This window comes from Danio rerio, chromosome 14 (assembly GCF_049306965.1).
Source record: "Danio rerio strain Tuebingen ecotype United States chromosome 14, GRCz12tu, whole genome shotgun sequence".
In the NCBI taxonomy this organism is placed as follows: Eukaryota; Metazoa; Chordata; class Actinopteri; order Cypriniformes; family Danionidae; genus Danio; species Danio rerio.
This window is the reverse complement of record NC_133189.1, coordinates 46,805,109-46,832,852: the sequence shown is the minus strand read 5'-3', so window position 1 is coordinate 46,832,852 and position 27,744 is coordinate 46,805,109.

The following is a 27,744-nucleotide window of genomic DNA, read 5'->3' as shown; positions in this document are numbered from 1 at the left end:
CAAGTAAACATAATATAAAATGCTTTAATGAGCTTCACTTAAAATAAAAATATGAATTGATATGAATTTTTATACATTTATCCACAAGTTCGGATCTTGAATCATGAGTCTTTCCTAAAGGGACACTTCAGTCAAAATTTTAAATCATCCTCAAGCTGTTCAAATCCTGCATGAATATATGACTTTCTTTCTTCTGTTGGACACAATATAACATATTTCGAACAATGTTGGTAAACAAAGAGACTATGTGCTAAGTCAGCAGGTTGCCAACAATCCTTTAACATATCTTCATAAAAACTATGGTTGCAGAATATTACAGGGTGAGAAAAAGATGTCAGTGATAAGTTAATGATCAGAATTAATATTTGTGGGTGACTGTACCTTTAAGAACAGTTCCTTGTCGCCACCTACTGGGAAAAAAATGTAACCTTTAGAAAGAGCTCTAAAATCTTTTCAATCCCTTCATAATCAGTAAAATAACAGCCTTCAAGTGTTAATTGCAACTCAGACCTCATTTAGAGAACTAACAGACAGTGCTTTAAACGCAAAAAAGATACTCTTCATTTTGCTTCTGAAATGAGATGTGAATATGCAAATGAAAGGCTTCTGGAGATTTATATTCATATGTCCATTTCAATGAAAGCACTTTCCTCTGCGCTCTCTTAAAATAAAAGCCAATTTAACATCTATGGATGGAAGGCGGTTATTAATTGAACAATGTAAGTTTTCATTTAAGACCTGAATGCCCTTGAACTCATCTATTCATTAGTCAGAAGACTTGAGATTTGGAGATTTTTCTTTGGAAATCTAAAGCTTAAATAGAAAAATGCATTATCCTTCATTATCTGTGTGCTTTTGGATTTGATTTTAACATCGCCGTAGCACTCATAACAACTGTGTGTTAGCATGGTAACAAAGTCTTCACATTAAAGAACTGTCAGATGACTGGCACTCAGCATAATTGCTAAGTGGAGCTCCCCAAACAGCAAGCCATTTCACAGCTATTTAAAGCTTAGCACAGCCGTGGGACAGATGTTTGTGTGTTTATGTACATGGTGAGGGCATTATGCATGTTGACTGTTTGGAAAATTCCAATTCTTGGAATTTAATAACCAAGCCAAAGAAATATTAGCGTATTAGTTGTTTTATTATGCCATTACAATTTCTGTTTGCATTTTACAGAAACTCAGTTTCATAAACATAAATGTTTTTTCTGATCAACTGAACTGAGATTTAGTCACTTCCCATTAGTAAAATTCCATTTTTTAACATTCAATTGTTTTGAACATTTGAGTATAATAAAACATTTATATTCAAGAAGGAAAAGAATTGTCAACAATTACTTCAATAGTAAAGAAATATACGAAAAGTAATGACACAAGTAATTTTTTTGTCATGATTTACACTAAACACCCACTGAAATATCATTTTCTGTAATGATATACCAAATAGTGCAGTCCCATCATACATACTAATTAAGTAATATTAATGAATACTTCAAAATATTATCCATACAACTATTGTATTTTACCTGTTTGTCGGCAACCATGGTTTAATAATTAATTTTTATTTATTATGTTTGCAAAAAGAACAGATCAGAACATACTCTTTCATATTTTTATATAAATATTATGCTGGAGAAAAATGAAAAATAATAAAATGAGCAATATTACACGAGTAGCAGTGCGATATGGCTTTATATTGGCACTAGTAGGAGGTGTGCATTGGCTCAAGGCCGCAGACTGATTGCCTTGAGGCTGATTTATACTTCTGTGTCAAGCGCACGCGTATGCTACGGCGCTGCCGCATAGCCCTACGCCGTGGCCGTCGGTGTCGCTGACATGCACTTCTCAAAAAGTGTAACTACACATCGCAACGACACGTAGCGCAAGCTCTGTGATTGGTCGGCTTGGTATTGCTGACGAGTCTGGGTGGGATTGAGAGCCACGCGACGGGCCCGAGCCCAATGGAGCGAATGTTTACAATTGATGAGTCCCGCGAAGGAGCTCCTGATTGAAAGTTTTGTTTTGTGTTTACCTCATAGTTAAAGTTGTTGCATGTTCGCCAGTTCCTTCCTCAAAATGAGCGAGTTTGAGCCACTTATACATCCTGGAAGCGTTCAGAAAGAACAAAACACAGGCAAAGAAACTCGACACGGGGACACATTAACACCTCACTGCCAACTAGCGTTTTGGAAGTGTTAATGCAGACCAACAGAGACAGCGCAGAAGTATAAATGCACAGCTACGCGCTGTTGGTTACGCCGGTCACTTGACACAGAAGTATAAACCAGGCTTTATAGTCCCACCAATGATGATATACAGCCATATCGCACTGCTACTCATTTAATATTGCATTTATACAGCAGTTTGACGTCATGATCATGTATATAAAAACAAAATCCAACAAGGAGTCTCAAAAATCCTTTTGTATAAGGAACTACTTTGTTTTACCATTTATTTACATCTGCAGAAACCATTGCTAATTTACCAATGTCATTTTAGAGCAAGTAGTTAAAGGATTCTCTAGCGTAATATCTTAAGTGATGACAACACAGCTGCTTTTGCTCAGATTTTAAGATTATAAGACGGAACGGCATGAAATGCCACCAGTCTACAAAGATTTCCCTGTTGCAATCAGGAGATCACAATAATTAACCCCGAAAAATCCGAGTAAGTAAAGCAAACACCAGGGTTTCGTATGTGGATTACTCAATTAGCTGGATTTGGTTATTGAAGATTTGACACGATCCAGGCTATTCATATAAACAGGATGAGATTGGGTCATTTCAAGAGAAGGTAAAATTGAAAGTATGTACCAAATGTTGATAATTTTTTACAGTAGTAACCTTTAGGTTATTTACACTTTAGAAAACAGTAAAAAAAAAGGATATTTATAATTAAAAAAAAAAAAAAAAAAAAAAATATATATATATATATATATATATATATATATATATATATATATATATATATATATATATATATATATATATACATATATATATATACACACACGCACACATACACACACACACACACAATTATTAGTTCCCCTTTGAATTTTATTGTATTTTTTTCATATTTCCCAAATATTGTTTAACAGAGCAAGGACATTTTTACAGTATGTCTGATAATATAGTTTTTCTTCTGGAGAAAGTCGTATTTGTTTTATTTCAGCTAGAATAAAAGCAGTTTTAAATTTTTTAAAACCATTTTAAGGTCAATATTATTAGCCCCTTTAAGCTGTATTTTTGTTTTGATAGTCTACAGAACAAACCATCATAATACAATAACTTGCCTAATTACCCTAACCTGCCTAGTTAGCCTAATTAACCTAGTTAAGCTTTTAAATGTCACTTTAAGCTGTATAGAAGTGTTTTTTTTAGAAATATCTATTCAAATATTATTTACTGTCATCATGGCAAAGATAAAATAAATCAGTTATTAGAAATGACTATTTAAAACTATTATGTTTAGAAATTTGTTGAGAAAATCTCCGCTAAACAGAAATTGGGAAAAAAATAAACAAGGGGGCTAATAATTCTGACTTCAACTGTATATATAAATTAATTAAATATTAATCGGTCATTACGCTGCTGTGCCGTCAGCCAATCGTTGCATTGCTGATCATGATTTCAAAGATTGACAGACATTGTAATCTGATTCGTAATTTTGTTACAAAAGCCAGAAATCAATTATTAAAATTAAAAGATCCAGGATCTGCCAAATCGTCTTTGATCATTTAAGTGAGGGACAAAGAACAGACCTCAGATTACTATGGCATAAATACAGCACTACAACATAAACTGTACGAGTGATGTTATTGCAGAATATCACACGGCTATCAGCCAATCAGAATCGAGATGCAGACAGAACTGTTGTATAAAAATGTATATTTTCATACATTCTATGAAAAAACAAAAACTTGTTCTGATCTGTACTTGTAAACATGATTTAAAAAAAAAACTGTTCTTAAATCAAATGTTATTAATTTTTTTCATATTTAACCTATAATTGTTAAAATCTATATATAGACTTTAAATCTATTTTGTTATTATGGGACTTCCTGACAAATTAATATTCTATATTGTTGATATCTTTTCTATATTCTGTTGTGCTTTGACAACCGAATTAGAGACTTTTAGAAATCAGATTTCCTTATACATCCTCGTCCTGCATATCATCCTCATTTCCCATCTAAATATATTACAATTGTTAGAAATTTCCCCTTCATCTCACCCTATACAATAAACAATCAATTTCATGAAATAATGATCGGATGTCTATTTAAAAAAAGCAACAGCAAAAAGTCTCAGTTCACTCTTGACAATACAGACCTTTCCAAGCTAGTCTTTTCAACAGAACAGAGACGTTCACATGCACAAATTCACTGTGGTTTAGGCTTGCACTAGAGTGGCTCTTCTAAGTCATTTGCTTGGCTGGGCTGTGAGAGAAACCCTGGATGTGAGCCGCATATCAACCAGTAAGAGTTACTCAAACACACCCACACATACACACTCCCTCAGCCTGATATAAATCCACATACATCAAACGCCATTCAAACACGCAGCATCCGCCACATGCTTTCAAGTGGACGTGTGTAATGTGCTTTTGGGCTGCGTGTGCGCGTGTGGATGTATCTTTGACACCTGCCTGTTTGATGAGGTCACAGAGGGAGAATACAAAGCTGATCCACAAGCACACGAGCCAATCCCTGATCCCAAGCGGACTGTCGTTACCGAGTGACAAGCCCAATACCTGTGTTTGAACTTCACTCTGCTCCGGCTCTCTCACTTTACATTCATCCTGCTTCACAAACACCCGTGCCTTTCTATACCTCCCATTGGAGGAGCCCATTTATTCGCCCATGACTGTGTTGGGTTCTGCTCTACAAGGGCATCTTGTTTTCTTTACCTTGCTCTGTAATATCAGTCGTATGTGATGAAGTGGCAAAGGTCAGCTTTAGTCTTCTGGTTTCGGTTGTTGGTTCCATGAATCATCCCTTACTGACTGTGCTGCTCAGAAGATATACTTTTCAGATGGAGAATTGAATTTTCCAAAAGCTACTTTCTGCACATGCAGTCTGTGGTGGTAGACAGCTTATTTGCAATCATATTTATATTTAAAAACAAGTAAAACATTTACTATCCATGGCTGCATCCGAAACTGCCTACTACTCAGTAGGTACTGCATTTGAAATTAAATGTACTACGTTAAAACATTAGAAAAGTACGTTCTATACAGTATGAATGTGAAAAGTATGAATGGAATTCGGACGTACTACATCCGCCATTTTGTCATGGTCATGTGACCTACCTGTGTCAATTGCGTCGCTTTACTCCCATTCATGAATTCGCTTGCAGGGCATCATGGGATAGTGCAGTATGCATGGGATGCGCACTCTAGAATCTCGCCGGAAGTAGTAAGTCATCCGGGTACTTCTCCCATACTAATTTACGAATTCTATTAATTCGGACATACTACTCGGCTTGCATACTGATTTTAGCGTACTATACAGAATGGAAGTATGCGGTTTCGTATGCTGACCATCTTTCTATCTGTACAAGCAATTTCATAAAAAAAACATCTAGATTACCCTAGCAACCACCTACAGCACCTTTACAACTAAATAGTCACTGCTTAGGAACCAGAACACCTTAGGAACCAGAACATCCTTGCAAACTGTCTAAGAACCACCCTAAACACTGTCAACTATCAACTTTCTTGCAACCACCAAAAACGCCCTAGCAACAATCTAGCAACACCCTAGCCATCCCCCAGAATATCCTTGCTACTTTCTACCAACTTCATATAACAGCCTAGAAACTGCATATAACAAGCACCTTACAACACCCCAAAAACTCTAGCAACACCCTTACACTCACCCAGAATGCCCTGGCTATTGCCTACCAACAACCTATAACAGCCTACCTGCATGGCAACCACATTATAACCCTCCAAAACCCTAGCAACAGTCTAGTAACACTGTAGCAACAGTCTAAAAACACCCTGTGATCACCCAGAATACCCTATATACATACCAACCACCTATATATCAGCTAAGAAACTGCAAATAGCAGCCAACTTGCAAGTACTCAAAACAACTTAGCAACAGTCTAACAACACACTAGCAACAGTCTAGCAACACCCAACCAATCACCTGGAATAGCATTTCTACTAGCCACATATAACAGCTTAGAAATTGTATAGCAACCCTGTTACAACCACCCAAAAACAGCCTAGCAACAGTATAACAACCACAACAATACACCCTAGCAATGTCAACCACCCAAAACACTCTAGCAACAGTCTAACAACACCCTAGTAACAGTTTAGCAACACCCAGGATATTCTTTCTATTGCCCACCAATCACCTATAACAGAATATAAGTGGCATAGTGGCCACCTTACAACCACCCAAATCAGTATAGCAATAGTATAGCATTTAGCAAAACACCCTAGCAAATGCAACCACCCAGAACACTCTAGCAACAGTCTAACAACACTCAAACAACCACCCAGTACACCCTAGCAGCTGCCTAACCGCAACCTGGCAACTACCAAAAACTCCCAAGCAACGATCTAGCAAAATCCTAGCAATTACCCAGAATATCCTTGCTACCTACTACTAACTACCTATAACAGCCTTAAAACTGCAGATAGCATGCACCTTACAACACCCCAAAACCCTAACAACAGCCTTAGAATCACACAGAATACCCTAGCTATTGCCTACCAACCACCTGTAATAGCTTAACTGCATAACAACCACCTTATAACACCCCAAAACACTAGCAACATTCTATCAACACTTTAGCAATAGTCTAACAGTATCCTAACAATCACCTAGAATACCCTATATGCCTATCAACCACCTATATAACAGCTAAGAAACTGCAAATAGCAGCCACTTTACAACACCCAAAATACCTTAGCAACAGTCTAACAACACCCTAGCAATAGTCTAGCAATACCTGACCAATCACCCAGGATATCATTTTTATTCCCTACCAACTACCTATAACAGCCAACAAAATGCATAGTGACCACCTTACAACCACCCAAAAAAGCCTAGCAACAGTAAAGCAACCAACAAAACACCCGAGCAATCGCAACCACCCATAACACTCTAGCAACAGTCGTACAACACTCAAACAACCACCCTGTACCAATTTGTGCCGGAACAAGTCAGATCTGGATCCGGCACCTCGGAAATCTGATCTGACTCCTCATTTTACTGACCCTCCCGATCCCTGTCACCAATCCACACCCACCCCCAGAATGGCACTGGGCAACAGCTGTTTAGCTACCACCTGTAACACCCTAGAAACCACAATGCAACTACCTAACAACAACCCAGCAATCTTGATTTTTATTTTATTTTTTCTGTATTTCTATGGGTGGAAACTTTCAAACTTCAAGTTTTTACATCTACTTTAAACTTTCACACTAGTCATTCTCATGCCAAAAAAACTATATGTCTGTGTGCAAAAAACAAACATATAACACCTAACTGATCTAATTGTTTTAAAATAACACATTTGTGTCTGTGACAGCCTTAAGCTCTATGTAGTGCAAAAAAGAAAGGAGAAATGTTTTGTCAGTAAGCGATGTTTTCTGCCTGTCAATCATTCTGAACGTTCACAGGGCAGCCCATATAAGGAAAGCAGGAAACTGTTGGAGCGGATCGTTCAAGTCCTCGTATATAGCTTCATGAGCTGCTGTCAGTTGTTAGTTTGTCGTGCAAGAAAGCCAGTTTGCTTCTTTTGCTTTTGACAAGTTTGACAACACTGACATGATGTGTTGCTGCTCTTCTGCCTCTGATTGTGTCTTTGTAGGTCAGGGCTTTAAAAAGAAGAAGGGTCTTTAATTTGTTGGTTTAAGGTGTGACCACACAGATATGACTTAAAACATGTGAAAAGGGAAATTTTGGACACTGCCACAAATAACAGAGTTTCCTAACGGTTCTTCCTAAGAAGTACAGTGCATCCGAAAAGTATTCATAGTGCTTCACTTTATCCACATTTTTTTAAGTTACAGCCTTATTACAAAATGGATTAAATCAATTTATTTCCTCATAATTCTGATGTCAAATCACAAACCCAGCATGAAGACAGAGAAATTGTCTGTAGACCTCAGAGACAGGATTTTCTCGAGGTACAAGGCTGGGGAAGGTTAGAGAAAAATTTCTGCTGCTCTGAAAGTTCCAATGAGCACAGTGGCCTCCATCATCCATAAGTGGAAGATGTTTGGAACCACCAGGACTCTTCCTAGAGCTGGCCGGCCATCTAAGCTGAGTGATCGAGGGAGAAGGGCCTTAGTCAGGGAGGTGATCAATAGCCCAATGCACACTTTGTCTGAGCTACAGCATTCTTCTGTGGAGAGAGGAGAGCCTTACAGAAGGACAACCATCTGAGCAGCAATCCACCAATCAGGCCTGTATGGTAGAGTGGCCAGACTGAAGCCAATCCCTACCTGGAATTTGCCATAAGAAACAAAATTCCCTGGTCTGATGAGACTAAAATTGAACTCTTTGAAGTGAATGCCAGGTGTTACGTTTGGAGAAAACCAGGCACCGCTCATCACCAGGCTAATACCATGCCAGTAAAGGATGTTTGGGGATGTTTTTCAGCAGCAGGAACTGGAAGACTAGTCAGGACAGAGGAAAAGATCAATGCAGCAATGTACAGAGAACCTGAATTAACACCTGCTTCAGAGTGCTCTTGACCTCAGACTGGGGCGATGGTTCATCTTCCAGCAGGACAATGACCCAAAGCACACCGCCAAAATATCAATGGAGTGGCTTCACAACAACTCTGTGAATGTCCTTGAGTGGCCCAACCAGAGCCCAGATCTGAATCCTATTGAACATCCCCGGAGAGATCTGAACATGGCTGTACATCATCGTGTCCCATCCAACCTGATAGAGCTTGAGAGGTACTGCAAAGAGGAATGGACAAAAATTCCCCAAAACAGGTGTGCCAAGCTTGTGGCATCATATTCAAAAAGACTTGAGGCTGTAAGTGCTGCCAAAGGTGCATCAACAAAGTATTAAGCAAAGGCTGTGATTTCTCACGTTGTCATTATGGGGTATTGTGTGTAGAATTGTTAGGAAATAAATGAATGTAATCTATTTTGGAATAAGACTGTAACTTAAAAAAATGTGGAAAAAGTGAAGCGCTATGAATACTTTCCGCATGTACTGTATGGACCCTTAAAGTACAAATGTGTAAAGTACAAAAAGGTACCGCCCAGTGAGAGCTCACATACCTTTATTTCTGAGAGTGTAAAGTTGGCATTTTATTTAAAAAAATCGGAAAAAGAATCTGACAAATTAACTGAAAAAAAAAAAACAGGTAGTGCATTTTCAGATTTCAATTAAAGATTACAAGGACAAACATGTTGTTTTCTTAATGACATGCAAAGATGAATTATTTACCACAAAACTAGAAATGTGAGCTAACAAAATCATATGATTAGTTTTAACTTCTTGGGGTTTTAACTCTATGGGAGTTGTAAAATGAGCCCATTTAAAAAAAAAAAAATAGCAGGGTGTTTCATTAATCTGAAGATTAACATTTTATTCAGCAAACCAGAAGCTACCCAGCAAACAATTTTGTGTTTGATAGACATCAAATAGACATCTAATCATAGACAGCTTGGCTAAAACAAGGCTGCCTGTAAAAAAATCTAATGGACATACAAGAATAGCCAAAAACTAGACTATTCGTCCAATAGACAGAATAGGCAGACTTTATATGTGTAGTCATTCATTTCTATTTATTTGATGACTAGTTTAGTTTTGGCCTATTCTTAGACATCTTACTGACAGCCCAACTTTAGCCTTGTTTTAGTCAAGACTACTATGTTTAGACATCTGTTTGACATCTATTAGACATATTTTAAAAACAAAAAACGCTTGATGGGTAGTCACCACCTCAAATATCCTTTAACTCAGACACAGAGACGGGTTTCCAAGAAGCCTCTCAGATAAAACAGATTTTTGAAAACCGCTCGTTAAATATGCATTAAGCAAAGCAGTCATGTTAAACATAAAAAAAAACAATGCCTTAAAGACTGTTATTACCTTTCCATTAAAATAAAACAGAACAAAACAAACCAGCAAGACAAAAGGGAGATTAGTACACACATAAACTAGCGATTTTACGGTGATTAGCCAATTTAGTATGTGATGCCATAACAAGTAATAGAACGAGCGATAATGGCGTTCCCGCATCTGAAGTGTGCCGAGAAGCTTAAATAGTCCTTTTAGTCCAGCAGAAAAAAAAGTCATTTTAGCATCACGATGCACAAACAGTATGTTATTCGTCATTTCTGTGTTTCTCTCAGACTGATGCAGTGATATTGATGCCATCTTCCTTGTCACTGTCACCCCATCATCATCACCATCAGCACCATCATCATCAACATCACTGTCACAAATAATCTAGTGCATTTTTCCCTCTCTCTCTCTTTCTCTGTCATTAGACTTCCAAAACACAAACTACAATAGAGCTCAGATGGGATTGAGGGCAGAAGGGGACGGGGTTCGGGTCTTTCATGCCGCCTGACAAAGCAAACAATCACACCTCGTCTGCGGCTGTCCGCTGTGTGTTTGAGTGAGATATGCTTCATTTTCGGGAGATGGGAAAAGCGAGAGCTGGGGAAAAAGAAGAAAACGGGAGCGCAGGGAGTGAGCGAGCGAGTGAGTGAGTGAGTATCCTGCTTCAGGCTTCTGTTCAAATAAAAGCATAAAAGCTACTTTGGTCAGAGGGCACGCGGTCTGTCTCTTAACACGTCATTCACTCATGTGCTTAGACCGCACGCTTGATACATTTAAAACAATGGTTCACATGCACAAGGCTCCTCTTTCTCTCTCTCTCTCTTCCTCTCTTGCCTTTATGCTGTTTCCTGTTTGGAGAATCAATGTAATTCACTTTCCTTTCTACTGCTATTTCAGTGCATCAAAAAACAGCTCTGAAGCTAAAAGGCATTTTGCTGGCGTATGCACATGGAAGTGAGAGATCAATGTGAACAACAGCCATTAGAGACACTGTTTCACTGTAAACACGTGTTTATACAACTCATTGCTGAGGCATAATGGAATGGAGATTGGTTCAGGTAGCAGGAATACTTTACTACTCAGAGGAAGAAAACAAATTCAATTCTCTTTAAGCCTGAAGTGAACTTCCGTTTTTGCATGTACCTTAGGGTATGGAAGGCAATCAGGGACAAAAGTCTTTAAATAACGTGCTTGAAAGCATGAAATTTGATGCACAGTTTGACTGTTAAAGGGATAGTTCACTCAAAAATGAAATTTTTTGAGCATGTTTATTTAGTTGGCATATACACACACAATTTTATAAAGCTGAGGTGGGATTTATTTTTTTATATAATTATACATGTAAGGGGCGCGGCAGTGGCGCAGTAGGTAGTGCTGTCGCCTCACAGCAAGAAGGTCACTGGGTCGCTGGTTCGAACCTCGGCTTAGTTGGCGTTTTGTGTGGAGTTTGCATGTTCTCCCTGCCTTTGCGTGGGTTTCCTCCGGGTGCTCCGGTTTCCCCCACAGTCCAAAGACATGCGGTACAGGTGAATTGGGTAGGCTAAATTGTCCATAGTGTATGAGTGTGAATGTGTGTGTGTGGATGTTTCCCAGAGATGGGTTGCGGTTGGAAGGGCATCCGCTGCGTAAAAACTTGCTGGATAAGTTGTCGGTTCATTCCGCTGTGGCGACCCCGAATTAATAAAGGGACTAAGCCGACAAGAAAATGTATTAATGAATAAATGTAAGGGACAAAGTATATCCAGATGGTTGTTATCCCAGATGAATGTCTGACAGGATTATTAGCAGCTTATTATTCTGTTGTAGAAGGGCTTTATTTAGCAAAAACAATCATCTGAATTTACTTTATCTCTCTTATTGCATGTATACCACAAAACAAACAAATTTGACACAAAACATTGTTCTGAGCCATACTATTTAGTTATAGTATATTATTATTAGTGTACTAATTCCTTAATAAGATGCAAAGTTGAAAGAAACAAAAATGGCTCTATGGAGCATACACTAACCTACATATTTATCAGATACATGATAGCACCAAACAACAACACATAAATATGGATGTGAATGTATTCACTGACAATTAAGATGAGCCTGTTATTGGTTTCAGCAGTTCTTATCTCGGAATATTATCTTGGCATGTCATGACTGACCGATCAGAAACAAATATTCCAGACAGTTCTGTAATAAGCTAGTATAGTACTACAATGCCCTTTATGAATGAACATGACCATTATCTAACATGATAAAATGTTCAATAAAATAATACTAAACCAAATATGACAGCAAATGGAAAAACGGGTTGCACTGGTATAAATTGTCAGCAAATTGTACATACACTCTCCGGCCACTTTATCAGGTACACCTTAATAGTACTGGATTTGATCCCCATTTGCCCTCAGACCTGCCTTAAGCAGGTCGCACACCAGAAGCGCTGCTCGACGCCGCGACACGGCGCGCACATGACAGTTTAAACTATCGCACACCAGACGCGCACATTCGAATGATATTTAACATGAAACTAATCAGATGGCGCTCTGTGGCGCGGCTGAAAAATGAACTGCGTCCTGAGCCGTGGACGGGCGCCACCGACAGCCGCCAACTTGCGGCGCCGATGTGTGTATCCTGATAGAAACCTATGTTTCGAATTCTAAAATGCTTGGCGCTGCGCGGTGCGCCGCCGAGCGGAGCTTCTGGTGTGTGACCTGCTTTAGTCTTTTGTGGCATAGATTCAACAAGCTACTAAACATATTGCAAGCTTTGATCCATGTTGACTTATAGCATCACACAGTTGCTGCAGATTTGCCCATTCCACCACATCCCAAAGGTGCTCAATTGGATTGAATTCTGGTGAATGTGGAGGTCATTTGTGTAAAGTCAACTCACTGACATTCTCAAGAAGCCAGTCTGGGTTGATTTGCGCTTTATGACATATTGTGTTATCCCACTGTAAGTAGCCATCAGAAGGGATGGACAAAGGCCCTGTTTACACTAATTTGTTTTCGTTTTAAAACGCATAAGTTTTGCCACGGTTACGCCATCTATCCACACTTTGCCAGAGTTTTCGAGCACTGAAAACGGAGCATTTTAGAAATGCTGAAGAGGCCATTTTCATCCTAAAATGCTGCTGCTTCGGCTCAGTGTGGATGGGGGGAAACAGAGACATCTGAAAACAGAGGCGGTGCTGCAGACATTCACCTATCTGATTGGTGCTCTTCCTCAATATTAAGTAGCCTACACACACAGTTCAGTCCTGCATCCTCTTCTTGTAAGTTCAGACTTTGCAAGTTTGATATGGAAAACAAACTCCCGAGAAGATGTCGGGTAATTCTTCAAAGAGAACAGTGTACTTTATAACCTTATTCACATCATCCTGGATACGTACGTTGTTTCATCTTAACAATAAAATGAAAACATGATGTATGGAACTGCTATTTTCATTTTGATATTAACAACTTAACAGACAGCAGAAATGTTGAAGCGTTGTGCTGCATATATGAGCGTCATCTTCACTGTATGCATATTTATAACAAAACGGAGCCTATAACATAACTGCCTCCTTTCAGTTTCATTTAAAATACGAAACATACTCTCTCTTTTGCTAAATATCAGTTTTAATAATCAATAATGGCCATTATAAAAGTATAACATACAATAAGTTTATACATTATAGGAAATAAATGCAAGCAATCAGTCAATATACAGAATGTACGTGGTTAAATTAATTATTAACTTATGTTTGCGCTCAGCCAAAACATGTTACCTAAGAACAAGTAATAGATTCAAAACTCCAAAGTCAGGGAATATGTGGTTAGATATAGACAACAAGATGAATTAAATATCATGTTTAACAAATATAGTGAGATTGGATCCTGCGGTACATCCTTGATGAACAGTCCGACGAGCACAGCTCTCATCTGGCTAGATATGCATGTGATGTGCTTTTTAAAACTAAAACGTACTAGTGTAAATGGGGCCATAGTCAACAACAATACTCAGGTAGGCTGTGGCATTAACAAAATGCTCAAGTAGTACTAATAGGCCCAACGTGTGCTAAGAAAATGTCTCCCGAACCATTACAACGCCACCACTAGCCTGAACCATTGATACAAGGCAGGATGGATCCATGCTTTCATGTAGTTGATGCCAAATTCTGACTCGCAGCTGAAATCAAGACGTATCAGTCCAGGCAACGTTTTTCCGATCTTCTAATGTCCAATTTTGGTGAGCCTGTATAAATTGTAGCCTCAATTTCCTGTTATTAGCTGATAGGAGTGGCACCTGGTGTATTCTTTTGCTGCTGTAGCCCATCTGCCTTAAGGTTCGATGTGTTGTGCGTTCTGAGATGCTCTTCTGCATACCGACTGGCACCAAGAGTCATGCCACATTCAAAGTCACTTAAATCACCTTTCTTCCCATTCTGATGCTCGATTTGAACTGCAGCAGATTTTCTTGACCATGTCTACATGCCTAAATGCAGCCAAATGTGATTGGTTGATTAAAAATTTGTGTAACGAGCAGTCGGACAGGTGTACCTAAAAAAGTGGCCGGCTGGTGTACATACACAGACGCACCAACACACATATAATTTGTTAGCAGATTGTTTCCCTTAGTGCAACCCCTTTTTTCACTTGTCTTCATATTATTGTTTTATTTCATTCTCAAATACAGTCTGCTTTTATGAAAATACTATTTTTTTATTTTTCTTTCAGTTTAACAGCTTTTTATTTCAGTAACATTTTAAATGGCTCATCATAAGTGTAGGGGTTAATTGACAGGTGAGAAGGAGCTCTATCACTGTTATCTGCAAGCATCAGGACACATTAGCGTTTACATTACAAATGCACTGCGGTCACATTTCTGACTCTCTCTGAATGTGGTCTGAGTGATTAGATCAGAAAACATTTTGGTGCTTCTGTTTTTAGCACTGACCACTTACTATCAGATCACTCAAAATCGATTGCTTTATTACCAGGTGTAAACGCTGTTAAAAATAAAACACTGAATCTCCTGCAAATCCTACAAGTCTTCAGAAGCAGGATGGATGAAGTGAGTGAAAGAGTAAAAAGGATGTGGTGTTTTCCAATATTATGATGACTTGCAGATATGGAATACTTTTTCCGATGTACTTGAAAGTAATTCTTTACCAAGGCCTGATTTTTTTATCAGAAGCTAACGCTGCTTGAGTGTTTTCTTAAGGTTGTGTGGACATTATGAGAAATGAGACTGCAGGGTCGATACGGCGCCACCGTCCTGTCGCCAACAACCCACGTCCCCATGTGTGTGTTATCAGAGATGCATCAATTCTTCTGCGAAACCAAACCCGTACAGATGGACCTTCACACATGCTCATGCACGTGCCACATAACAACAGATCAGCCTCTCCTTACACACATCTGACTGTCAGGCTTTGCCCATAATTCCATTTCGGATCAGTAATGACAGTGGTTTCTTGTTTGCAGTCTGGCTTTGGTGCTGAGATATTAAATTGCCTGCAGTCTGCCAGCTCTCACATGTAGCTTTATAATCTCTTTCAAATCTTTATTTTGAGAAGTTTATTTTCATCATCCCTGAGGTTAGATCTGAGCTAGCTTGTCACAAACTTCTGCTAAGTTTCTTCAGATTTGCATTCTTATTTAAATAGCTTATTTTGTACATTGCGTTCAAGGTCTAAACTTCAGAAAAAAAAAACATTATTTATTTATTTATTTATTTATTTATTTATTTATTTATTTATTTATTTATTTATTTATTTATTAATTAATTAATTTATTTATTAATTAATTTACTCATTTAAGTCATTAAACCTGTAAATAATTAATAATGATGTACACATACAAGTAATAAATTAACATAGCATAATAAATCAATAAAATAAAATGTAACTTTTGTAATGTTTTACTGTATAATTATTTTTGAAAAGCATAATTGTAAAAGTTCATTCATTTATATGTTAATTTATTCATTGTCAAAAAATAAACCATTGCACTTCATTCTGAAACCCACAATGCATATTTTTATTTAATTAAGTCTTTTTGTCTGGGTTTTTGTTTTTCTTAAATCAGCAGCCCAGGCTGAAATTAATTCCCCCCAAAAACTCATTCTATTACAAATCAATATAGCTCAGAATAAATGTATATGATTCCATTAGTTTGTTTTGTACCCTTTTGTACGAGGAACTACTTTCTTCCACCATTTATTCACATTTGAAGCAGATGGTCTGAACAGCAGAAACCACTGATACTTCACACAATCCTCATTTTAGTGGTAGTATTTGAAGGATTCTGTAGCGTAATGACTAAAGTCATGACAACACGTGATTTTGCTCACATTTTAAGATTATAAGGCTGAACGGCATGAAATGTCATCAGTTTACAGAGATTTCCCAGTAGGTTTCTCTTGCAATTGAGAAATCACAATAATTAACCCTGAAAAAGCTAAAGCAAAGGAAACATTAGCAGATCACTATGGTATACATACAGCACTACAAAATACATAACAATTGCATCAGCTGTGTTTTGAAATAGGAAAAGAAATGTTGCAGCTGTTGGGCAATATAATGTACTTTTGAAGCTTTTTTAGCCGTGAATGTAGTTGCTTAGAATGCAACTATGCAGTTTATTTATAAGGATAGTGCCTATTTTAAAATCTTTAAAATTCCTGAACATCGGATTCAGTGCATCGGCTGCCATTAGCCTATCTAAGAAGACTAAAGAAAATGACGGTTGACGTTCCACAATAAGATGGCGACAGAGACCACATAAGTCCTTAGTGGAGGAAAACAGCATTTTCACAGTGTAAGTTTCAAACTACAGCTGAACAAATCATTACAAAAAAAGCTACATGACATTCTAAATCAATCTCTTTATTTTGTATTTTGTTGTGCTGTATCTATACCACAGAAACTGGTAGTGTTTGCTTGCTTTCGCTTTTTTGGGGTTAATTATTGTGATATACCGATTGCAACAGAGAAATACTGGGACATCTTTGTAGATTGAAGGCATTTCATGCCGTTCAGCCTTATAATGTTAAAATGTGAGCAAATATGACCTGTTTTGTCATCACTTTAGATATTACGCAAGAGAATCATTTAAATACTACCTCTAAAGTGATGTTGGTGAATTAGCTGCAGTTTCTGCTGTTCTTACCGTCAGCTGCAGATGTGAATGAATGGCAGAAGAAAGTTGTTTTAGAGGCTCCTGTGTTTGATTTTCTTTTTATACACATTATTATGCAGTCTAACTGGTTTATAAATGCAATGCCACACTCGTAGCACTGAGATATGGCTGTATATCAGCACTGGTGGGGGGCAATAAGTGGCGATATACAGCCATATCGCAATGTTACGAGTGTGATATTGCTCACACACTCATATATATATATATATATATATATATATATATATATATATATATATATATATATATATATATATATATATATATATATATATATATATGTGTGTGTGTGTGTGTGTGTGTGTGTGTATACATATATATATATATATATATATATATATATATATATATATATATAWTTTTTTTTTTTTTTTTTTTTTTTCTGCTTGACACAACAAACAAACATCACTATTTTGCTTGTCAGCATGATTGTACATAACCACAGACTCTGAACACGTAGCCTACACATATTCTTTCTTGTTCTTTTCATCCCTCTCTATGAACATGGGCTCTCTTTTATCCTTCGGCAATCAGAAGAGAGTAAAATAGTCTAATGTTGTGGAATCATCCGTATGTGTGTCATTACTTTGCTACTCCGCCGTCTTCAGTCAAAGAGAGGCTGTAATCACACACTGGCCACATGATTGATCCTTAAGCTGTGGAGAAACATTCGCCTAATGGTTGCAGCGTCACAAACAATGGAGAAAAGCAAACCGCGGGAATGAGAGAAGAGCACAGATAAGACATTCGGAGCTGGAATTGCCTGGGAGCCACGCTATGCTTATTAGAATCCAGGGCTCATTACAACTGCCCGCACTTTTGTAGTCTGTGATTTGAGAAGCTACGATGCCTGCATGCTGATGGAAGTGGGTTGGATTAAAGGTAAAAGAAAAAAATAAAGGAGCTTCTCTGATGTTGGAGTGCTGGGTTTGTGAGAGGTGAGGGTCAATGTCTGTTGGAGCCTCCAGGATCATTAGACTTCCTGTCGGACTGGGGTGTGAGTGATTGACAGGGGAGCTGTCCAGTCACGCGCTGAGTGATGTGGAGGGGGAGGGGTTAGGTCAAAGAGAGGAGGGGTGCTGGTAATAAGATCAAGGCCAGATCGAGACCTCAATGTGTGTGGGTTTGTAGAGGTGAGCTGCCAATCATCAGCTTCTGGAGACTCATCGGATGATTTATATGTGTATGTGTGTATGTGTGCAGTTATTTGGTTATTAAAATAAGGGATAATTACCAGATTTAATTAGTTGAAAAAGAATCACATAACATAAAGCAGAAGGTAGTTGCATCTGCAAGTGCATTAAAATAATATGCATGGAAAGCTGGTTATCTTGCTTATTCCATGGACATTTGCTAAGTTATAGAGCAGTTAAAACTAGTTTTGCTTTTTTTAGGACAATATTTGCCAGAATTTTTGTCAGTTATGCTATGTTATCTTAGTTCAATTGAGCTCATGTGAGATCGAGATTGTGTGTGCATTTAAATGGCATGGGCATATCTAATAGCTCAAATGCAATAATTTTGTAGCATATTCGCGATTTGGCTAATTGTCTTCAGGTCTTTGGTGCAGCACACATCGGTGTGTCCTCGAGATTACACAGATGACTGGAGGCTCTGGCATTTTTCACTGGGTTACTATGGTTACTGCTATAGATTGGGGGAGGTACATTTATTTCGAACTGATCAAAACTGACTGAAACTGCCTATTCGTTTACGGTTTTATTGCACATCGTCTAGCCAATCAGAATCTAGAATTTCAACAGACCGTGAGAAAGACTAATTTATACAACAGGGCTTCTGAAAGATTGATTTAGCATATCAGAGAACAATGTAAAAAATTTTATCAATTGGATCGAAATTGCTGCTCTCTGGTGCATATCAAATATTTTAAACCACTAAACAAACAACAAATAACAACTTCAATATGAGTTTAAATTCACCTAGAGCCTAATTAAATTCACATGAGCCTAATTCACCATAGACTAAAATAAATAATAAATACAATTGAAGTCAGAATTATTATCCCCCCTGTTTATTTTTTCCTCAATTTCTGTTTAACTGAGAGAATATTTTTTTCAACGCATTTTTGAACAGAATAGTTTTAATTACTCATTTTCAATAACAGATTTATTTTATCTTTGCCATGATGACAATAAATAATATTTGACTAGATATTTTTCAAGACACTTAGATACAAGATACAGCTTAAAGTGACATTTAAAGGCTTAAGTAGGTTAATTAGGTTAACTAGGCAGGTTAGGGTAATTAGACAAGTCATTGTATGATGATGGTTTGTTCCGTAGACTATTGAAAAAAATATATAGCTAAAGGGGCTAATAATTTTGTCCCTAAAATGGTTTTTAAACCAACCCTTTTTAAACCAACATTGGCTCTTTCTCAATTCCAAGAATGCAGAGAACGGACTTGTGCTCTCGTTCTTCTTGGCAGATTACTTTGGAAGAACGAACACAGGAGACCCTGAGAACAGAGAACACGTCCTGTAAGAAATGAGATGCTGCATTCTTCCTGATGGTCTTATGACCTTCAAGTGTTGTAATGGAAAATTATTTAAACATTACAGCATTCATACAATGATTTGTTTTTTTCCCTTTTCAATATATATAACATGCACAAAAACCTTACAAATATACTTTGCAAAATACAAATAAAATTGATTTTAATACGAATTTCAGCAAATAAACACTTTTAAGGCTGATTTATACTTCTGTGTCGAGTGACCCTTGTGACCCACAGCACCTGCCTTCTGCATAGCCGTGCATAAATACAGTACTTCTGAATGCTGTTTGTGTTGCTCTGCAATAACACTTCCGAAACGCAAGCTGGCAGCAGGTTTTTATTTTCCTCTGTTGTGTTTCTTCGCTGGTGTTTTTTTTTTTTTTTTTTAAACGATACAAGTAGCTAAAACTCGCTCATTTAGAGTCGAAAACCGGCGGACAGGCAACAACTTTAATGATAAGGTAAACACTAAACAACAGTTTCCATCTTGAGTTACTTCACGGGGCTCAACACATTCGCTTCAACGGGTTCTTGTGGCTCTCGATCCAACCCACACTGGTCACAGCTACCAAGCCAACCAATCACAAAGCTTGCACAATGCGTTGGCATCAGCCACGGTGACGCCCCATTCACACCGGGCTTCAGCGTCAACACTTGACTGAAGGCTTGTCTGAAGTTAGAGCTGAAGCGATCATCATGGAAGCGTTAGCCAATGAAAGTCAGTCAGCAATAGGCCACTGTCTAGCTGGTGTATTTGCATACAGTGATCTGATTCGCTGACGCTTCCGTTGGTGCTTGAAAAGTTGAGTTAGTCCCAACTTCTGCAGTGAGCAACGCCTCTGAAGCGGCGCCGACGGATCCACGATGCAGTTGGGCAACGCCTGACGTCACCCATTCAAAGTGAATGGGAAGCGTTGACGCTGAAGCCCCGTGTGAATGCGGCCTGAGGCATATGCGACCATGTAAAGGCTGTGGCGGAGCATATGTGTGCACTTGATGCATCCTTTAATGTGCTTATGCTTTTATTAAGATTTTCATGTTAATGATTATCTTCACCGTCTCATTTAGAGAAACTAAGAGATAAATAAGTTATATCTCTGAACTTTAATAATAATCTATATAAAATGCTGAGCCTCTCACCTCCTTTATTTAGCCAAAATGACATCTGAGACTTCTCGAGTGAGTTTTGTGCTCAAGTCTGCATCACAGCATCCTCGATATCAAGAACACATCCGGGAACTTTCACGCGCCCTCCATTCTTGCGGTCATGAGTTTAGGAACTGAACTTGGCAGTTGATGATGACTTTACACAAGAACATGAGGGCACAAGAGCGCTGAAGAATGCAAATTAAGAAACAGCCATTAAAATTGCACTCCTCAAGTTAGGTTTATGCTGGTTAGTGCTTATTTGCCTGTGCCTTTCACAAACAAATCCCAGGAGAAGTTCCTTATTTTAGCTTATTTTTTAGCTCAAGTATTGTGGTGGAAACACCACCATCCAAAACGCAACATGCTAATGCCCAGCTAATTTAATATATAACTAATTCTGTTACTACTGATCCCATAGCTCTCAAATGGACCTCCATAATAGCATTTCCTTCGCATAGCCTTGCAGTTACTATTAAAACAGCAGCCTAATTAGCTCTGAGGTTTCCACTCGGCTCTATATGACAGTGTTTGGCTTTTGCCATCTGCACCAGCTTTCACCAGTCATACCCGCCGCTTTGCTCCAAAGCTGCTTACTTTTGCCTGAGGCGAAAAAACAAGCGTACAAATGTAAGTGTATCTTACAATCGCTCTCTTTATCCCCTGTGTTCTATTTTCAGTCCCAAAATAAAATGGCTTCCATCAATGAAAGTGAGAAACCTATTCTATTAGTGCCCAGACATGTTAGAACATTAAACTCTCATAATGCTTAACTATATCAGGGATTTATTTTCGTCCGCTTCAAATGACTCCCCAGGTGAGCGCTCAAATAATGTGCACAAGCGACAGAGAACTCAAAGAGAGAGTGAATATAGAAAAGCAATAACGCTGCGTTCCTTCAGAAGCGAATTAGATTTGCTGCCTTGCTCTTTCTCATAAGGATAATGAAGTCTTCCCTTTCCTTTAAGCTTTGTGTGTGTGTTTTCATGTGTGAAGTCTGATGGAGTTATAGATGAATGAGAGATGGCAGGGTGATGTGTTTTATACAGTGTGCTCACAGGCTAAGGATAGAGTCTTCTTCCTGATGCTTGAAGCTTTTTTTTTGGAGGGGGCTCCATTCAAATTGGTCCAAATGAACATAGTCAAACAGTGTAGTCTACAGTAGCTATGTTTCCAACCAAAGATGTGAATTAAATTTATGCACAAAACAGGAATATTGCATAAAAGATGTGTGAATAAAGCAGCGTTTCTATCCAACGAGTCAAAGAGAAAAAAATCGGCACTTCCTAAATAACTAAAGCCAAATATCAACAGTAAAAATTAATATATTGCGGTAGGAGAATCTGCTGCGTGAATCTTTTCTTCATTTAATAATTGACTTTAACCGCAGAAGACTGTATGCCAAAACGCAATGAACACGTGGTGGCATTTGAAAGTGTCAGATGTGGGGACGCTCTTGGCAGTTCTTGAGGTAATTAATAATGTAAAAACACTAATACTGAAACGAGGCATTTTAGAATGACCAAAACAACATTTCAGATCTTTTACAATGTGCTCAGTTTGCTTGTTTGTCAATTTGTAATGAATGTTGACGTGTTTTTCACAATCGCCACCATCTCAAAGCAATGATACTTTCCAAAAGTGGTTCTAGGTGTATCTTTATTCTGAGAAACAAATCAAATCCCATCTTATGAAACAGTTCAAAATACTGCATACAAAACCGTAGCAGCATCAACCATTTTCTGCTGAACTATGGTAGCTGTGCAAGGACAAAATAAAGAAAAACACCTGCATGTTTTAACCACTCGGGGGCACCAAACTATCAATCATGTATACAATCTTAATTTCATGTCATTCTTTACAATAAATCAGTTATTCTCTATTACTGCTGTTACACATTCACACACAGTTTTATCATCGCATGATTTCATATAACAAATAATGCACATACTGGAATTTGTTCGGTAAAAGTGTTTCCATCGTAATTTAATCACATCTTTTCTTATTGAATAAAGAAAAAGGTTTGTTGTGCCTGTTCACACATGATTTCTCAACAGCAACCTACTGGTAATTTTCAAGGAAAAGTCTGTACGTGTAAAAGGGGCTATATGCAGAGATTTATTGATAAATTTAGACACTTTTTATTTTATTTATTTATTTATTTATTTATTTTGCAGGATGATCCAAAAATGTATATTATGAACATTTTAGAGGGATGAGGTCACCAAAATAAGAGCTTGAATTCAAGAAAACATTGTTTTCAGAATACAAAATGTTTCATAGGAGCATTGCACTGAGAATTCCTGAACATCTAGAATTGATGTTGAAGTAATCTGTTAACAGGCTGAGATGTGTATGAAAGTAATATCCATATGGCAGTATGCATCTGTAACATTATACATGTAATGTTGTTAGTTACCATCATGTATTTGATTAAGCGGAGATGAAGAATGTGTGTAGGCAGCAATTACAGGTTGTAGCCATATTGGTTTCAATTGAAGGGGATGCAGTAATAAAATTGTGTGTGAGTGTGTGAGTGTGTGTGTGTGTGTGTGTGTGTGTGTGTGTGTGTGTGTGTGTGTGTGTGTGTGTGTGTGTGTGTGTGTGTGTGTGTGTGTGTGTGCGTGTGTGTGTGTGTGAGTGTGTGTGTGTGTGTGTGTGTGTGTGTGTATTTGTATTTACAAATATGTATATTTGTATATACAGTTGAAGTCAGAAATATTAGCCCCCCTTTGATTATTTTTTTCTTTTTTAAATATTTCCCAAATGATGTTTAACAGAGCAAGGAAATGACAGCATGTCTAGTAATATTTTTTCTTCTGGACAAAGTCTTATTTGTTTTATTTTATTATTATGTTATTTTATTATTTTATTTTTATTGTAGTTGTTGTTTATTTATTTATTCATTTGTTTTATTTTATGTGTTTCTAAAAACGTTTCTAAAATAGTTTGTACTGTAAAAATATTTTTAAAAGTATTTATTTATTTAAAATATGATATTATAGTAGTAAAAAAAAATACAAAAGCAAGATTGTGCTGTGGCTAAACAATATTTATTGTTATTGTTGTTGTTGTTATTTCAATGTTTGTATATATTATTAGCCCTCCTGAATTATTAGCCCCCCTGTTTAATTTTTTCCCAAATTTCTGTTTAATGAGAGAAGATTTTTTCAGCACATTTCTGAACAGAATAGTTATAATAACTTATTTCTAATAACTGATTTATTTTATCTTTGCTTTGAAAATTCTCTACAGCTTAAAGTGGCATTTAAAGGCTTATCCAGGTTAGTTAGGCTAACTAGGCAGGTTGGGGTAATTAGGCAAGTTATTGTATATAAAGGGGCTAATAATTTTGACCTATATATATATATATATATATATATATATATATATATATATATATATATATATATATATATATATATATATATATATGCACATAAAGTAGATAACTATGACTTAATGAGATGCATATCATATAGTTATTAATATCAACATCTTCATCTATCTTTACACATTATACACACATACACACACACAGAAAAAAATGTCCAATACACATCGTGCGTTTATTTGATGTCTGATGTAACATTTAGTCCAGCATTCCAACTTGTCTCTTGCCTGTTGCCATTGCCATCAACACTTCAGTGTTTAGAAGCAGTTTGAGAAACAGTTTTTTGGAGCTACATTGCAGATCTGAAATAGATCTGAGCACACATTTTGCCATTGATAAGTGACATCTCTGCTTGTGAGCTCCAGAGAAACACCAGCTGCCACTGGTGAAGCATCTATGCTTGATTTCACAACAGCAAGCTTTAAGAGCAGCCTGCTTTTGAGAAAAAACTGGATTAAGGACTCAGTTTTGAGCTTGGTATCAATAATGTAACCACAGTCTGACAGAAGATCCAAGAGTTTGTAGACAGATGGGAGCAGCTTTAATATAGACTACACTGCCCCACATTCCAAAATAAATTTGCTGTTTGAATTAGGCTGCAAAATTTGCAATGCAAATAACTTGTAATCCTACCTAAATGTTGTTATTGTGGTGTGCGCAAGGGCTCATTGCACCTCAGTTGCATTTGGATGGCCTGTGATTACTGTTATTACCCACGAAAATAGATACAGTTCATTTACCGCTATTTACATGTGCTCGCTCGGCTAATATGTTTATTTATGAATTTTCTCATACACATAAGTGCTATTTTAGTATAAGTTTTTTTCTGGTATAACTTTTAGCTTTACTGTTTCTCTGGATTTGCTGGATTTTTTTTACACTGTAAACAAATATTGGTAACATTTTAACTGAATGGGTGTTTATAAGACCGTCATAAATCCTTTATAATCATGACAAGATTTTATTCATGCTTATGACAACTGTTATTAAGCATTGTTTGCTCAGTTATGTCAGTTATGTAAAGGCAAAGATTACATCGTTTGTTATGACAACTTGGCATAAACAAATACAACACAGTCTTGATCTTTGTCATGGAAACTTGACATTACCAAGACAACATAACATTATCATAAACCTGTCATAAACATGATTGTCATGAGGCAATAAAATAGTGTCTTGAAAATTTTCTGATCACATTTTGAGTTAAACAAACTATCTGTCATTAAAATGTCTCATTAAAGCGTCATTAATCTGCCAAATTTTTAACAGCGTCATTATTTTATTATTAATTAACATTTTAATGACAAATTTAGCTTCCAGTTGAGGTCAAGACGCAGTGGCGCAGTAGTTGTAGCTGTCGTCTCAAAGCAAGAAGGTCGCTGGTTCGAGCCTCAGCTGGGTCAGTTGGCATTTCTGTGTGGAGTTTGTATGTTCTCCCTGCATTCGCGGGAGAGGTAAATTGGGTAGGCTAAATTGTCCATAGTGTATGTAAGTGTGTGATAACACTGCTGAAAAATCCAGCTTAAACCAGCCTAGGCTGGTTGGCTGGTTTTAGCTGGTCGACCAGGCTGGTTTTAGAGGGGTTTTGGCCATTTCCAGGCTGGTTTCCAGCCATTTCCAGCCTGGTCTTAGCTGGTCAGGCTGAAAAATGACCAGCTAAATCCAGCTAAAACCAGCTTGACCAGCCTGGTTTAAGCTGGACATTGCTAGTTTTGGCTGGGCTCCCAGCCTGGCTAGGCTGGTCAAGCTGGTTTTAGCTGGTCATCTCCCAGCCTGACCAGCTAATCCCAGGCTGGAAATGGCTGGAAACCCCTCTAAAACCCACCTGGTCGACCAGCTAAAACCAGCCAACCAGCTGGTTTTTTCAGTAGGGAAGTGCTTATAGGTTTCCCATGGGTTGCAGCTGGAAGGGCATCCGCTGCGTAAAACAAATGCTTTTCATATGCTTTTTCTGGGCACTCAAAGCGCTTTACACAATGGGGGAGATCTCCTCATCCACCACCAGTGTGCAGCATCCACCTGGATGACGCTACGGCAGCCATTTTGCCCCAGACCGCACACCACACACCAGCTGATCGGTGGAGAGGAGACAGTGATGAAGCCAATTGAATATGGGGATAGTTAGGAGGCCATGATGGACAGAGGCCAGTGGGCAGATTTGGCCAGGATGCCGGGGTTAAACCCCCACTCTTTTCGAAGGACATCCTGGGATTTTTAACGACCACAGAGAGTCGGGACCTCGGTTTAACGTCTCATCCGAAAGACCATTTACAGGACCATATAGGACCATTTAACTACAAAATGTGCACTGAAGTGACATCTATTGTACTTTGATTTCTGAGAGTAAACTTTAGTAGTTTTTGTAGTCATCTAAGTCGCGTGCCGCTTAAATTGCAATTTAATGACAGCATCAGTCAATCAGCCAATCAATGAAGCTATAGATTAACCAATCAGTTATGCGCTTGTTAATGGCACAGGCTCAAGGCAGCGGCAGTACAGGAGATCAGTCCTTCATAACGATGCTTTAATGTTAGTCTTCTAAAGAAAACAAGTTTATTAATTGCCTCATGCAGATCACACATCCAGCCCGATACCCCTTGTCACGCGTTCAGAAGAGATGGATGCCTCTTTAGGCTGCACTGCTCTCACTTAGGGGGAATCAATGGCCTGTTTTCATTTTAATTAAAAAATTGAAACAAATGTTTGCCTCGCCAGCTGTCTTTACCCCCCCTGAGTCTCTGCTCCTCTTCTTCCGTCTCGCAGATTCGAGTGCATAATCAAAAGACTCGACAGTCGAAGAAACGCTTTGTGTCCTGTTGCCAGTTTCCTAAAGAGAAACAAAGCACCCGAGAAGGGAGACGATGGGACTGTGATTTTAATATTAGAGTCTGATGTGAAACGATGCAGCACTCAAAAATTACCACTTTTGCAAATAGCATTATAATGAATCTCTCCTGTGATCCCTGGATACAGCAGTGTTTTTGATGTAAGTATGCAAATGCTTTTGTCAATAAATATTATTTTCATATCAGGACATCTCTGCAACAAAGTTAAAAGGAGAGTTCACCTAAACTGAATATTCTGTCTTCATCTGTTCACCCTTCACTACTAGTAGGTGCAGAAGGCTGTTATCATCCATCCACATGGGTAATCAGCTATACTAATAAAGAGGACTCCAGATCCAGATCTGTTTTTACATTACTGTGATGGTTGGGTTTAAGGTTGGGTTAGGGGTAAAAATTAATAAAATACAATCAATAAGAAATTGAATAAATAATATAAATAATTCTTGTTAACTTCCGGCTGCAGCCATGTGTGATCTGTAGCTGATTAACCATGTGAATAGATGATAACAGCCTTCTGAGCCTACTAGTGGGCGCAGAATGCCCCTACTCGCTGATATCTATCAGCTGCTAACCACTGATACTGCCCATTCAATGGAGT